Genomic DNA, 13,482 nt, shown 5'->3' on the forward strand with positions numbered 1-13,482 from the left:
ATTGTACATTTTTTTTAAATATCAAGAAGATGATAGGTTCTTTAATATCACATTCTTTAACAGCACATTTTAATATCACATATCTTTAATATCACATTTCACACAAGGGCTGTGTGAAGCTATTTCACACACCTGTAACCCACACCTCTTGTGCCTATGGTACTCTCATGTTTATATAAGACAGAGGGTTGAAAATCTCTGAAGTGACAGCTGCAAGAGAAGAGATTACCTTCCCCCCTTATTCCACCACAGAGGAACCTGTGTTGGAATCTGCTAAACTGGGAACAGCTTCCACTTGAGCTGCTCCTAGAGGCACCAGTCAGGTCAGGGCTGATTCCTTGCTCTGAGAAGGAGACAGAAGGCTCCACATCAGTGAGCTGCGCACTCCCCACAGCTGGCAAAGGAAGGAGGAGCTCAGGGGGTCCATGACAGCATTTGACAAAAGAGCTGGAGAAAGTCACCCCTGCTGTGAGCACAGACACCATTCCTGCTGCAGAAAGTGGAACACTAGGGCAGGCTTTCTAGGGACACAAGGATTAGTTGGGACAGATAAAAAATGGCAGTAACAGAAAATGAAATACAAGGCAGTCCTTGCAAATTTAATTCTCCTCTTAGTGATGCATCTCCTTTTCATTTGCCAGGCTGGCACTGTCATCAAGGTCAATGCAAATGTGCTGTCAGCTGCAGGAAATTGGTGGGAAACTGAGCATTTCAGAATGTCCCCAGGACTTCTGATGGCCTCTGCAAAATCATACTGGGCTTCATTCTCTTGTCACAAGTCCCACTTGTACAGCTAAATCAATTATTTTCCATTTAGGGAAGAGAGGACATCTCCATTAATCTGATCTGCCCCAACTTCCAGCCAACAGAAGCTCTCCCATACTGTGCTAAGACAGAGGGTTTGCTGGAATTTTAGAACGGATAAGAACATCACTTCACTGGTTCTCCTCTCCTAAAAGCACCACAACAGCCAAGATTATTTCTCCCCTGCAGTCCAACTCTTACCCTAAATGGAAAAGCTGGTCCAGCCAGAGCATACCTATTCACCATCAGTGCTGTGCCAAAAGCTGTGCAGGCAGCTGTGGAACATAAAAAAAAAGGCTCCAGAAGAGAATGCTGGTAAAATATCAAATATCACTTTTGAACCCGTCAGTTCTGTGAAATGTAAGAACAGTGCTATTGCATCCTCTGCCAGCACCACGGCACTGCAGAAATCCTCCTCTCTGTGGAGAATGGGTGGGCTCCACCATCTGTCTCCTGAGCACTGCAGAGAGCACAACAGCTCCCTCTGCACATGCTCTGGCACGCAGCAGCAGCGAGTGATGTCCCCAGCTCTGCCTCCGAGTGGGCAGATGCGAGCAAATAGGATTTATCAATTCATCACTGTGTTGCTTTTAGTTTTGCCTTGGTACAACTGCACTGAATTCCACTGAGCTAAGCTGGAGTAATACCTCAGGGAACCTGCTGCTCCTTCCCCCACCCGCACTCACACACGTCTCACTCGAACCACAGCTTTCCCCCCATGGACAGGTGGGTTTAGGAAGCAAACTCTTTTAAGAATGAATCACTGTCAGAGCAGACAGCTTGAGGAAAGTTTCTTTCTCAGTGAAGCCACCTCTGAAATGGACGGGGAACCAGAGCATCAAAGACCAGTGATAGCACTCATTACCTTCACAATGATTTTTATTCCCAGAAATCATTTCATCTCCTAGCAGAGGGCAGTAAGTGTCACTTGTAGTTATTAAATGGGGTGAGCATGTCAAACAAGAGGATCCATGTTCCCCATCTCCCAGGCAGGCTGTTCCATTGCCTTATGGACACTGTAATTATTTCTGAAATCCAGCATTCAGCCGGGTCAAAAGAGATGAGACTTGGCCACCAGGTTGTCTTCTCTCCATCAAACCCATCCCAATGTAATGTGAGTGGAGGATGTCAGAGATGTCACATCTACCAAAGCTGCTGACTTTTCTCTTAGCAACCCTGACAGTTGTCAGGAAACAATGCCTTGCTGTTACTACGGTGACACAGGGGACCAAAGCCTCATGCGACACAACACCCACCTGCCAGAGAAGGGGAGAAATGCTCACCCTGGCTCTCCCATCACTTCATAGGCGAGGAAAGTCTCCATTCAAGCCACAGAAATTCCAGCAGTGTAAATCAGGAGCAGAGTTCCTGCCACCTTGGGTCTATAAAGGGCTTTGGCCATCTGTCCAGGTCACCAACAGGTTTGGTATTGCACTGCTTCCTGCCAGCTTCCAGAGGGTCTTACTGGGGAGTGACATGAATCCTAAGGGAAGGTCTCAAAGGTGGCAGAGATATGTCAAGTGATCCAGAAACGCCATCACCAAAACCCACCACAGAGAAAAGGGAAGAAAAGCCCCATTCTTTGTCACACCACCTATTCTACAAGGATCAAGAACAGGGAGAGGACAAGGCATTTTTTTTTTTCTTTTTTGCTGTTTACTTGGCACACTTCATATCTCAAACAGTGCCACATAAAGCAACAGGCCTGTGTAAGTACCAACTCCTTTTGAGGGATCCAGCCAGGCTATGGAAGATGGTGAGGGCCTGGAGGTGAAGATACAAAAGGAGGGCTGCTGTCACTTGTTCTGTTCAGCTGGAGAAGAGCAGATGGAGGCCAGAGCTCACAGCAGTTCTGCAGCTTTCTCACAAGGAGGAGGGCGGGCCCTGATCTCTGCTCTGTGTGACCAGGGACAGGACCCAGGGAATGGCTGGAGCTGTGTCAGGGAAGGGTTAGGGTGGATATCATTAAAGGTTCTTCCCTCAGAGGGTGCTGGGGCACTGAACAGGCTCCCCAGGGATGGTCACGGCCCCAGGGCTGCCAAAGCTCCAGAAGCATTTGGACAATGCTCTTGGGGATGCACAGGGTGGGATTGTTGGGGTGTCTGTGCAGAGCCAGGAGTTGGGCTGGATGATCCTTCCAGCTCAGTGGATTCTATGATTCTATGACTGCAAGAGCCAAGACTCCAGAGAAGCAGAGACAGACACACAGCCTGAGGCAGGATCACACATTGTCTGCCCAGCCCAAGAGCTACAGTTTTTCCACTGTGCCACCACCTCAGCACAGCAAATGGACAGTATTCCAACCCCTTGCAAAGAATGGGAAGGAGGTTTCCTGCACCTCCTCCAGTCTATTCCTGACCCTTGACACTGCAAACCTATGGTCTTATGCAGAACAGGATTCCAGCTCTGACTTTGCCAATGTGTTAACTCTGCCTTTTCCTGCCTCAGGAGACACCAAGAGTCAGCTGAGATGGAGCCTTTTGGAAGAACAAGCTACCTGTGACAGCTAAGTGGGAGCCTTGACACCAACACAGATTTCTGTCCCCTCTTAGTAGAAGCTGGGTGTCCTTTCCTTGCTAGAGAGGAAGAAAAAAGGCCTTAGATTTTTATCTCGTGGCCTAAAATTGTTTGAGTGTACCTTGCGTTCCAAAGACAATGTAGGTGGAATTGAAGATGGATGGGAAGACTGACGTATTCCCTCTCCCCCATCCCCAGCCTGTGTGGAGGTAAGCCAAGAGGAGCAGGACGTTCCAGCTGAAGGGGTGGTGCAAAGTCCTTCCCTCCTGCAGAGAGAACAGCAGGGAATATTCTGCTCTCACTCCATGCAAAACAGCACAGCTCCTCACCACATCCCACCCAGTGGGTGAGGGCAGATGATACCAAAGTCTTTCAGAGCTGCCACTTTGCCACATATCATAGCCAAGAGGATTAGTTCAGTAAGGGCAGATATTAAGCTCTGATCATCTTGTTCCAAGGGTACAGATTACTGCAATATGAGCCATGGGGAAAAAAAAAAAAAAGGACTTGAAAATCAGATGACAACAAATCAAGCCAAAACATTTTTCTCAGAATGGGTAATGATAGAAAGAAAAAAAAATCACTTTTATTTTTTTCACCAGTTCAGAAGCTGACTAGAAATGTTTTGCTCCAAACTCTTTAAAGAAAATACAGGCAAAAGATTTTCTGAAAGATGTAAGCACAAAGGAGCCATTTGATCTTATGGTGCCATCTCTTTGTGTTCCACAGACTCCAATTTCATCCATTTCATCCATTTGCTTCTTCATTAAACACAATGAGAGATATTGAGCTAAAGCTTCTACTTTCTGAAAGCCATCCTGTTTTGAGAACACCAAGAGGTGGTGATGCTTCCCTTGATCATGTCCTCCAGGGAATAACCACTGGATTCACAAAAGGCCCTCATTTTCTGTTCTCTTACACACCAGTGACAAACTCTAGATCACCTAGAGGGCACAGATATACACCCATGCCATCCAGCACATTCTACCAAAATTATTAGCACATTTCAGAGACAACCATCACCAGAGCCATTTATTATTTATCCAGCTCTGGAAGGTTATCAGCTCCCAGCTGAGATCATCAGAGACATTCTTCCTCCATCCTATCTGATTGAAGAGCAATGGAAATCCTGTCTGGGCTTTCTGACTGTGGGAATTGTGCCAGTTTGCCCTCCCTTGGTGCTTCCAACCACCCTGTCTATATAACCACAGAGCCATCCCCTGCCCTGAGGCAGCTGGCCAGAAGGCTGATGGGTAGTCTGGAATTACAGTAAATTTAGATATGAGGTATGGCTTCTGTTAGGAATTGGGAGTGCCTTCTTATGGCTGACATCAGCAGGTCTGCATGTGAGGTTTACAATGCACAATACTGCAGGTCATCAGGGAAATCAAGGCTGGGACTTTCAGGAGAGACTAGGAACAAAGATCCAGCTTAAAGTCAGTGAGAAACAATTTGCTGCTTCTCCTTGGTGGCTCCCAACTCAAACGGACAAATCCAACATTTATCTGGAAGCTTTGAATCCCGACCAGGGAGCAGTGGAACTGGCATTTAGATGATGCTTTGAGCTTGCTCTGATGTTAAGGCAGGCTCAGTAAGGAAAAAACCTCTTAGTGAGAAAAATTCGTGAACAGATTCCCTGTGATTCACTGTGTTCCTTGCTCCATCTGTTTCCTTAGTATCCAATGTAGCTACACAATAACCTCACATTTTAAGAATGAATGATGAAGGCTGTAGCCAGCATTATAGTCTGCAGTGAAAAGGCTCCATAAGGCTAAGATAAAAGAAGTTAACACTTCTAAGTGGTGTCTTTCAGTGCAAACCTGTCAGATTTTTCCAGCAGTACAACTGTGGAGCACTAACCTGCTTTAATATGCAAGAAGCTGTGGAAACTGCTTCTGATGGGTTGCCATTTTTTGGGTGTTTTTTTTTTCTTTATTTTCCCCTACCCTTATTTCCTATTTTTAAGCTGATTCTCAAGCCATGGTCTGTCAGCCTCTGGGAGGTTCTGTGAAGGCAGTGATCATCTTTTTCTGGTTTGAGTTGGCCAGTGCAAGCCAGGCTTGGCAAAAGCTGCAGGGAAGGAATTGCTGAGATGCTTTGCAGCACAGCACAATCCTCAGGAGAGGTTTTAGCAAGGGCAGAAACTTGCAGGAGGCATTTTTAATGTCCCCCTCTGCTACGTGATAGGGAAATGCTACCGGCACAGCCTGCCCACCCTGTCTCCTCCAGCCTGTTTTTTACTTCACACAAGTCCAGAAACCCCTGAACTTCCCTGAGCTAGGATGGGAGGGAATTCTGTGACATTCATGAATTTTGCCAAAAAAAACCCCACCAAAAAACCAAAACCCCACACATTTTTAGGTGGTTAAATCAAGAATAGGGTTCAGTCCTAATTTTCACAGGAAATATCCTGTCCACAATACTGTATATTTCTCACTAACCCAAGTCAATGGAACACAATGGAAAATCATATAGAGAAATCATGTTGGGATCTTCATTGGGATTGGCAGTGAAAGGTAACAGATGGCCTGCAAGAAGGACGCAGAGGGACTTTTTACACAGGCCTGGAGTGACATGAGGGAATGGCTTCACACTGACAGAGAACAGGTTTAGACTGCGTATGAGGAAGAAATTCTTCCCTGGGAGGGTGCTGAGGCCCTGGCACAGGTTTCTCAGAAAATCTGTGGCTGCCCCATCTGTGGAAGTGTCCATGACCAGGTTGATGAGGCTCTGAGCAACCTGGGATAGTGGAAGGTGTCCCTGTCCTTGGCAGGGGGCTGGAATGAGATGATCTTAAATGTCCATTCTGTGGACAAATTATGCTCTCCCTTTTCTATCCCCAAGTTATACTTGGAATAAGCTGAATTTTACAAAGCTTTGTATTATTACACAAAACCTCATTGTGCCATTGGATCTGCCACACACACACAGAGTCCCTCCAAGCAAGTTCTTATTCTCATTGGTATTTGTGATGCGTTTAATCACAGTGAGGTTCATCTCTCTGAGCTTCAGGCATTTGATGTGGCCATCCTAACCTCCAGAGGTAATGAACAGAACCAGAGACTTCCAGGATGCACCACATCTCCATCAGAATGGGGACAGCTCCCTACACCAGGCAACTCCTACTCCTTCTTTCTGGATATCATGGGAGTTATCTTGCCCAGAATTACGTCTGTCTTTGCTGTTGATGTCTACACATAAATGAAGTAAATCCTGTTCCAGTTGCCTCTAAGACTGTAGAGGAACCATCCAATGAGGTTTGCATCCATGAAATTATAATTAAATGTTTAATGTAAAACGGGCTGATATCCCTGGCTCTTTGGAGATTTAGGAGTTTAAGGTTCTACTCAGGGCATTTCAGATCTTCCCTGTCTAATGCCCATGTCAAGAAAAACCTCAAATTGCCAAGATCAACCACTTCATAATGATTGGTGTAGGAGAAAGGATTTCTACATATTCAGTTAAAATTAATGTCACTATTAGGCTGCTATTCCTTTATCCCAACTCTTGTCACACAATGCAATTATTATTGTTTTGGCAAAATCTTCCCTGAAACTTGAACCGACAAAGTACCCAGAGCCTGGAGCAGGGCCTGATATCTGCCTGCCATCTTGTCACAGCTGCTGGATATTGATTATCAGCTAATTACCCAATTGACATCCTCCCAGTTTTATTGTCTTGTTAAGGAGTTTATCATAAGATCTGTCAGACAATCCAAAGAGACTTCATTAGCATAGCACTAATAATTGAAGACTTGGATGACTAATAAAATACAAGACATAAATTTCTTATCACTCGTTCTTCCTATTCCGTCCTGGCATGACAAAACACAGTAGATGATGATGATGCCTCACAAATCTGTTTACCTTCTCCACCCTAGAGACTCTGTCTGATGGTACCTAGTTTTGATAAGGAAAAATGCTGAAAATAAGGGTGGAAACCAGAAGAGACAGCCTTGTTTACTGGCACTCTGGAAGTCAATCTTATCCAGTCTTTCTGTAGCCTTGGAATATATCAGCCAGAAAGATTAACCTCCTTGCAGAACTATTGTGCAAGTACAGCTGCTTTATCTCCTCCTAGTCCCCAGGAAGGGATGGTATCACACAAATTCTATTCAGCAATTTCAAATTAAGTTTGAGCCCTTCAGGTTTGGGGATGATCACCTTCTAGAGCTCCATAAGAACATTTCACTTGTTGGAATCAATATTCCACACAAGCAACAGTCTGGTTCAGCTTTGTGGAATAACCTCAGCCAGGTGTGATTCAGTTCAATTTATAAAGGAAAAAACTTGAATCTACCCACTCAGAGCACAACAGGGCATAAACTTTGGATGAGAGTCACCAAGAAATCTTTGTAAAGTTTTCTCTTTGATTTCTTTGAACAGAACAGAATAAAATCAGCAATGCAGTTGGAGCAACCTTGAGCTAGAAGGGGGGAAAAGATTTCCAGAGCTCTTAGAGTACAAATGAAGCACCAGCAAGCTCTGATTCTCTAAAGCAAGACAAAATCATATGACAAGCTGCTCCACACAGTGAGACAAAGGTATGAAGTCTTATCACTGAAAAGGTGATGCCAGATATAGAGTACTATGCTAATAAAAGTCAGACAATGCAAATTTAATTCTCTCCCTTGGAAAAACCCCTCTTTTTAAAATTACTGCCCCCAAATGTGCTGCAAGACATAGACATGTCCATATAAAAAACCCTATATATAAGCACCTAATAATTTAAGAAAGACTTAGCATATAAATACACCCTTCACTAACAAAAGGAGAAGGTTTCAAAAGCAGAGCAATTATTTGTCCCACTTTTCCTGAAAACGAAACAAATTTTTCTCAGGTGAACTGTTGCTTTGTCAAAAAACTTCTGATTGGACAGTAATACACCATGAAAAAAAAAAAAGTAGTTGAACTGGTAAAACATTATAATTTTTTATCAGTTATAGGAAAATGAACAAGAAATAAACTGTCTTTGAAGGTATCCTTACTTTTACTTTGAAGGTATCATTGGCAGCCTGCTTTGTTATTTTCTATTGGAATTCCACCTAGAAGACCAAAATGGCTTTACATGCAAGTGTCAACTCAGAATGTAGGGTCTAAAATAAGGTCAAGGTACTTTCAGATTCTCAAAGGCACCTAACTCTCAACCAATTAGCTCCAAGCAATCTTTAAGCAATCTGAGAGACTTTGGAGTCTTCATATAGCACCTGGACAGCCTCAAATTTAAACCATTTTGTCTTGCTCTGGATTTTATGCTCTTGGATGCTTGAAACACTTTTGAAGACCAATCCTACTGATGAAATCGATGCCTTTAAAGACTCAAAGGGCAACAGAGTCACTGGACTTTCAGAAATGCATATTTTCTTTACTCTGTACAAGAGTTGTCTAGCTAGAGACCAAGGGCAGCAGCAGTAAAGTCCTATTCCCACAGACTGGGATAATTACAGGAATGGTTATTAGACACAGAGATTATACAGGAACAGTGGATTTGACTATGATAAACCCTGATTCTTCCAGATGCTTTTAATCCAAGGTAAAGAGCTCTGACCCAACCCTGAAAGGAAATGGGCAAGACTAAAGAACCTGATTGTGGCCTTTCAGGGCTTGAAGGGAGGCTGCTGGAAAAGTGAGAGACTGTTTATAACAAATTACACTCCCAGCCTAGCTCCTGCAAAGCAGAGAAGTTCTGGTGCAGGAGAAGTACAGGGAGTCACAGCCTTCCAAACCAACGAGATGAGCCAGAGGCAGAGCATATCTTGTTTTCTTTCCCAGGCTCCAGAAGACTTCCCTGGAAGGGAAAGTAGACTGACCCATTCTGACCCTCCTCTGCAATGTGGCTTTGAAAGCTGGATGTCAAATCCTCCCCCTTCCTGTCAAATAGAGACATTTTCAGAAGTCAACTCTTGTATGTATTTATCCTGCTCACAAGATGATATTTAGCTCCCCATATTTCTTCCCCTCTCACTGCCCTGTCATCCAAGGGTGTAATTAGTTCATCAAAAGAATGAAGGGCAGTCCAGCCTGCCTGAAGAGAGGTGATGGAAAATAGAGTCCTTGCAAACAAGAGCAGCAGGGCGAGGGTCACATATTGGCAGAGGTGATGAAAGCTCCTGCAGGTCTGTTCAGTGTGGCTGTTGCTGTGAGAGTGAAGAGATTTGTTGGCCCTGAAGCAGGGAGAGGACACAGATGCTGTTCAGCTCCATATCAGTTACAGATTCTGGTCACTTGTGTAAGTTAATACTTTCCCAACTTCTTTTAGGCTCATTACAGCTCTTCTTCTGTTTCAGCTTGGCAGCACACTTCTGCCTCTCTTTCCACGGGGAAAGCATGCTGCCTTTTGCCCCTAACAGGCACATGGTGGCAAAGGGCAGATTTTAATCTCTGATCTGCACTGGTGGTTCTAGCTCAGGTTTATGATCTGTGTGGAAGAGAAAGACAACAATCTCAGGAGTGCTCTCCCATTCAGAGCCAGTCTAAGGCTCTGTTCGGGCTGATGAGAAAATATCTTTGAACCACTGCTCTCAAAAGGGCCATCTCCAGCCATTTTCTGCTGAAAACAATAATATGTAAATATGGAAGGAAATAAGGACTTGATTCTCTCTATCCAGGCGAAATAAAAAGATTATAACTGTATAAAACAGGCGAGTTTCTGGTGCTGTTGAACTCTCTTTTGAAAGTTTGTTCCCATCACAATTAGACTTTGTTGTTTTTTAGGGTGACAGCACCAGAATCATTGCCCAGAGCATTGCTTCAGAAATTAATTGTGTCTCAAGGATGATGACAGGTTTTGAGATAGCCAAGCAAAAAACATGCTGAAATACTGCCCATACTGTGCAGTGCTGTGAGTGCCATATTAAACACACGTTTAATCAGTTGTGATGAAGGGGAAATGGTGGAAGCACATGTTCTGCCTCCCTGTTCAGCTCCTGAAGCACTCAAGGGCTACATCCAGAGCTCCAGTACAAGACAGAAGCCACCACTATAAGGTCATATGGAAGGTGAGGGCCTTTGCTTTATCACCTCAAGAAACCTTTCACATCCAAGGGAATATTAAATGAAGGAGGAATTTGTAAACAAGAACATGCAGAGACCCAAGCCAGGTGCACAAGAAAGAGAGAGGCACTGGGAAAGAACAAAAGCACTCATTGATGGGACCACCAAGGATCATCAGGCACAGCTTTGGAGAGGAATTTGTAACTGCTAAGAAGGTGGAAACAAGAACAGGATGGCTGAGGACATTGAGTTGGACCTGAGAGACTGAACTTAAGGAATGTTTAGTGGGGCAGGGCAAAACAAGAGGGAAGGAAAAAATAGGACATGAAAGGGTGTAAAGAAGGGTCAGTCAAATGTAACCCCTCACTGATCAGTGTATTTGGCTGAACGAGCCTGTACCCAGTCACTACAGTGCATATTTTTATTAAAGCCACTTAAAATGGTCTTTTAAAGTATTGTAAAGCCTTTTGCTGGCTTTCTGTTCAATTTCACAGTCTGTTCCATGTGTGGGAATGCTCTAAGGATAAGGTGCCAGCTACTGGAGACAGGAACTGACACAAACCAAATAGAAAGCATTTTGGAAAGGTTAAGTAGGGTGAAATGTCTCTTTGTTTTCTAACCTCAAATCTACTTTCTTGCAAGTCAAATTTCCCCTCAATTTTTTTTTTTCAAATGCTCTCATGTGGCAATTGCTGAAGCAGCTCTCAACAAATCTAGGTGCTTAAATACAAAACATTTCAAGTTGCAAAGACTGTATTTAAGGAGTAAACAGATGATATTTTGGGTCAACCCTAGGCAGCAGGTGTTGTTTTCTATACGATAGTCTGTAATATTCTATAGATATAAGTACAGACACACTAAGGTAGCATCTAAAAAAAAACCCAAACAAAACAGAAAATTATAATAAAGGTAATATTACATTCTACATTTTTTCTGAGTCCTTATTACTAGGCAAATGACCTCTCCTGAGCATTAGTGGAAAAGGCAACAAGTTTTGCCTATGAACCCATTACAGCAGGAATGGTTTAGCAGCAGACTCTCTATTCCTGGGTCTCTGTTGAGATATTCCTGATTTGAACTGCTTTCAGTTAAGAAAGAGAAAAAAATATCCCTCCACAGATATGGCTTTATCGAGGCATAACCCCTAATAAAGTAAAAGCCTTGATTTCACAAGGGAAGCAGATAAGGAATCAATGCCCAGAAGGAGTTTAAACAGAGAGCCTTGAATAGATTCCCCAATTCCCTTTTATATTGTGGATTTCTGGCCAGAGTGTGGGAGCTCCTGAAGACTGGAGTCCATAAGATTTTCTCATCACCATCTAACTCTACCCCAGCCTTATTTTGTACTTTTTCATGAAGCCAATCCTTTCATTTCTCTAAAATTTGTTGCCATAATTTTGTGTTCTGAGATCTTGTGGAGACAGGAAACCTTCCGAGGCAATCATACATTAATGCCAGCATCAGTCAGCAACCACATTAGACAACAAAACCTCTTCCAATATGTCAATACAATAAACAGTGATCAAATTCCACTCAGTGCAGGCCACAAAGCCTTGCCTGTACTTCCTCATGATTTTTACATGACATGCTTAAATTTACAGGAACTGTCCTGCCCTGTTTCTAAAGAAAGGAATCAAAGAACTGTGGGTATTCAACTAAATAAGCAGGAAAGACAATTCCCTCTCTTCTCAGGGACAAATTCACAGCCATATCATCAACAAAATGGATAAATGTAATTTCTGGGTTGCTTGACTTTTAACCCAAATCCAGCAGCAGGCAAGATCAGTTATGGTGGAACAATGTCTATGCTTTGCTGTGACCAAGGTCTCTCAGATTAATTTCAGACATGGTTGAGATGGACTTTTTTGGAGTGAAAAAAAAGCTGCTTTTAGGTGAAAAAGCACATTCTAGGAGCTGCACACCCAGTGCTCCCTGCAAGTACTGCAGTGCATGGCATGAGCCAGGCCACCACAACTTCTGGAGCTACACATTCCCTTCAGGAGCCTCTCTTGCTCTGTCTGTCCCTCAGAAATCCAGTATCCCCTGAATCCTGGAGAGGGAGAAAGTTGAACTTCATGATGGAACACTATGTAATTTTGGCTGCTCAAATACAAATCTCATTTATTATGAAGGCAGCTTTTCCACAGAGATAATGGCTGTGCTGAAATTAAGATTATAAAACCTGCCATCCATTCCCTTCAGGAATCTTTACCAATGGCCTAGGTATCCTATTGGAATCTGACCTATATCTGACCTAGAGCCAGTGGCTCTATGGTAAGTCACTAACTTTTTCCCACCCTGTTTGGCTTTTTAAAAAATCTGTTTGCCAGCATATTCCACAATTCCAGTTTCCTCCAGTGACATGAGGATTTTTCTCTAGGATGCCATCAGCATTCCCTTGTCTACAGAGTCCAGGAACTGCACTAGTAGCATATTTCTTGCATTAAAATTAAAAAAAAAAAAAAAAGAGAGAGCTCAGAAAGATAAATTATCTACAGCTATCTCCATAGATTCAGCACAGCATTTTTTATTTCAGAAATAAATAATCTAAAATCCAATTTCATCTCCCACAAAAATTTCTATGCAATATTAATATGCATAACAGATTTTCTTAGTATTGCTTCCAGTTCTTATCTTCCCTACCACTGCACTTTTTCTTTATAGAGTTATTGCTCATAGTGGAGAAACTTCTGCCACATAGGGCCTAAAAAAATAATGTTTTGATTCCCAAAGACCTTTGGGTAATATGGTAATGCAAACAACAAAGGCAAAATTTCCCTGTGGAGCTTTGCAATACAGTATTACTCACCCACCCCAAGAACTTACACTATAACTCTCTTTTGCCTAATGCTGGTATTCAGGAGAAAACACAGAAATGACAGAATTTAAAGCAAAAAGACAGATGATGCAGACATTTGTCATGCAGCCCTTCTATATGTTTGTTGCACCTTCTCATCCTACTTTTCTTCTTCCCAGCTTAATTAATTTGCTTTGAAAGTCTTCCTTCTGCTGGATTCTGTAGCATCAATCTTGATCATTTTTAGAACAAACCATGCTCAGTTCATTTTAAAAACAAGGTTTTCTGTCCCACAAGACCTTGTGGGATCCATCTCCACTGTCTGCCGTCTGCAGGACAACTCCACTTCACTTCACTTCACTTCACTTCACT

This window comes from Ammospiza nelsoni, chromosome 5 (assembly GCF_027579445.1).
Source record: "Ammospiza nelsoni isolate bAmmNel1 chromosome 5, bAmmNel1.pri, whole genome shotgun sequence".
Classification (NCBI taxonomy): Eukaryota; Metazoa; Chordata; class Aves; order Passeriformes; family Passerellidae; genus Ammospiza; species Ammospiza nelsoni.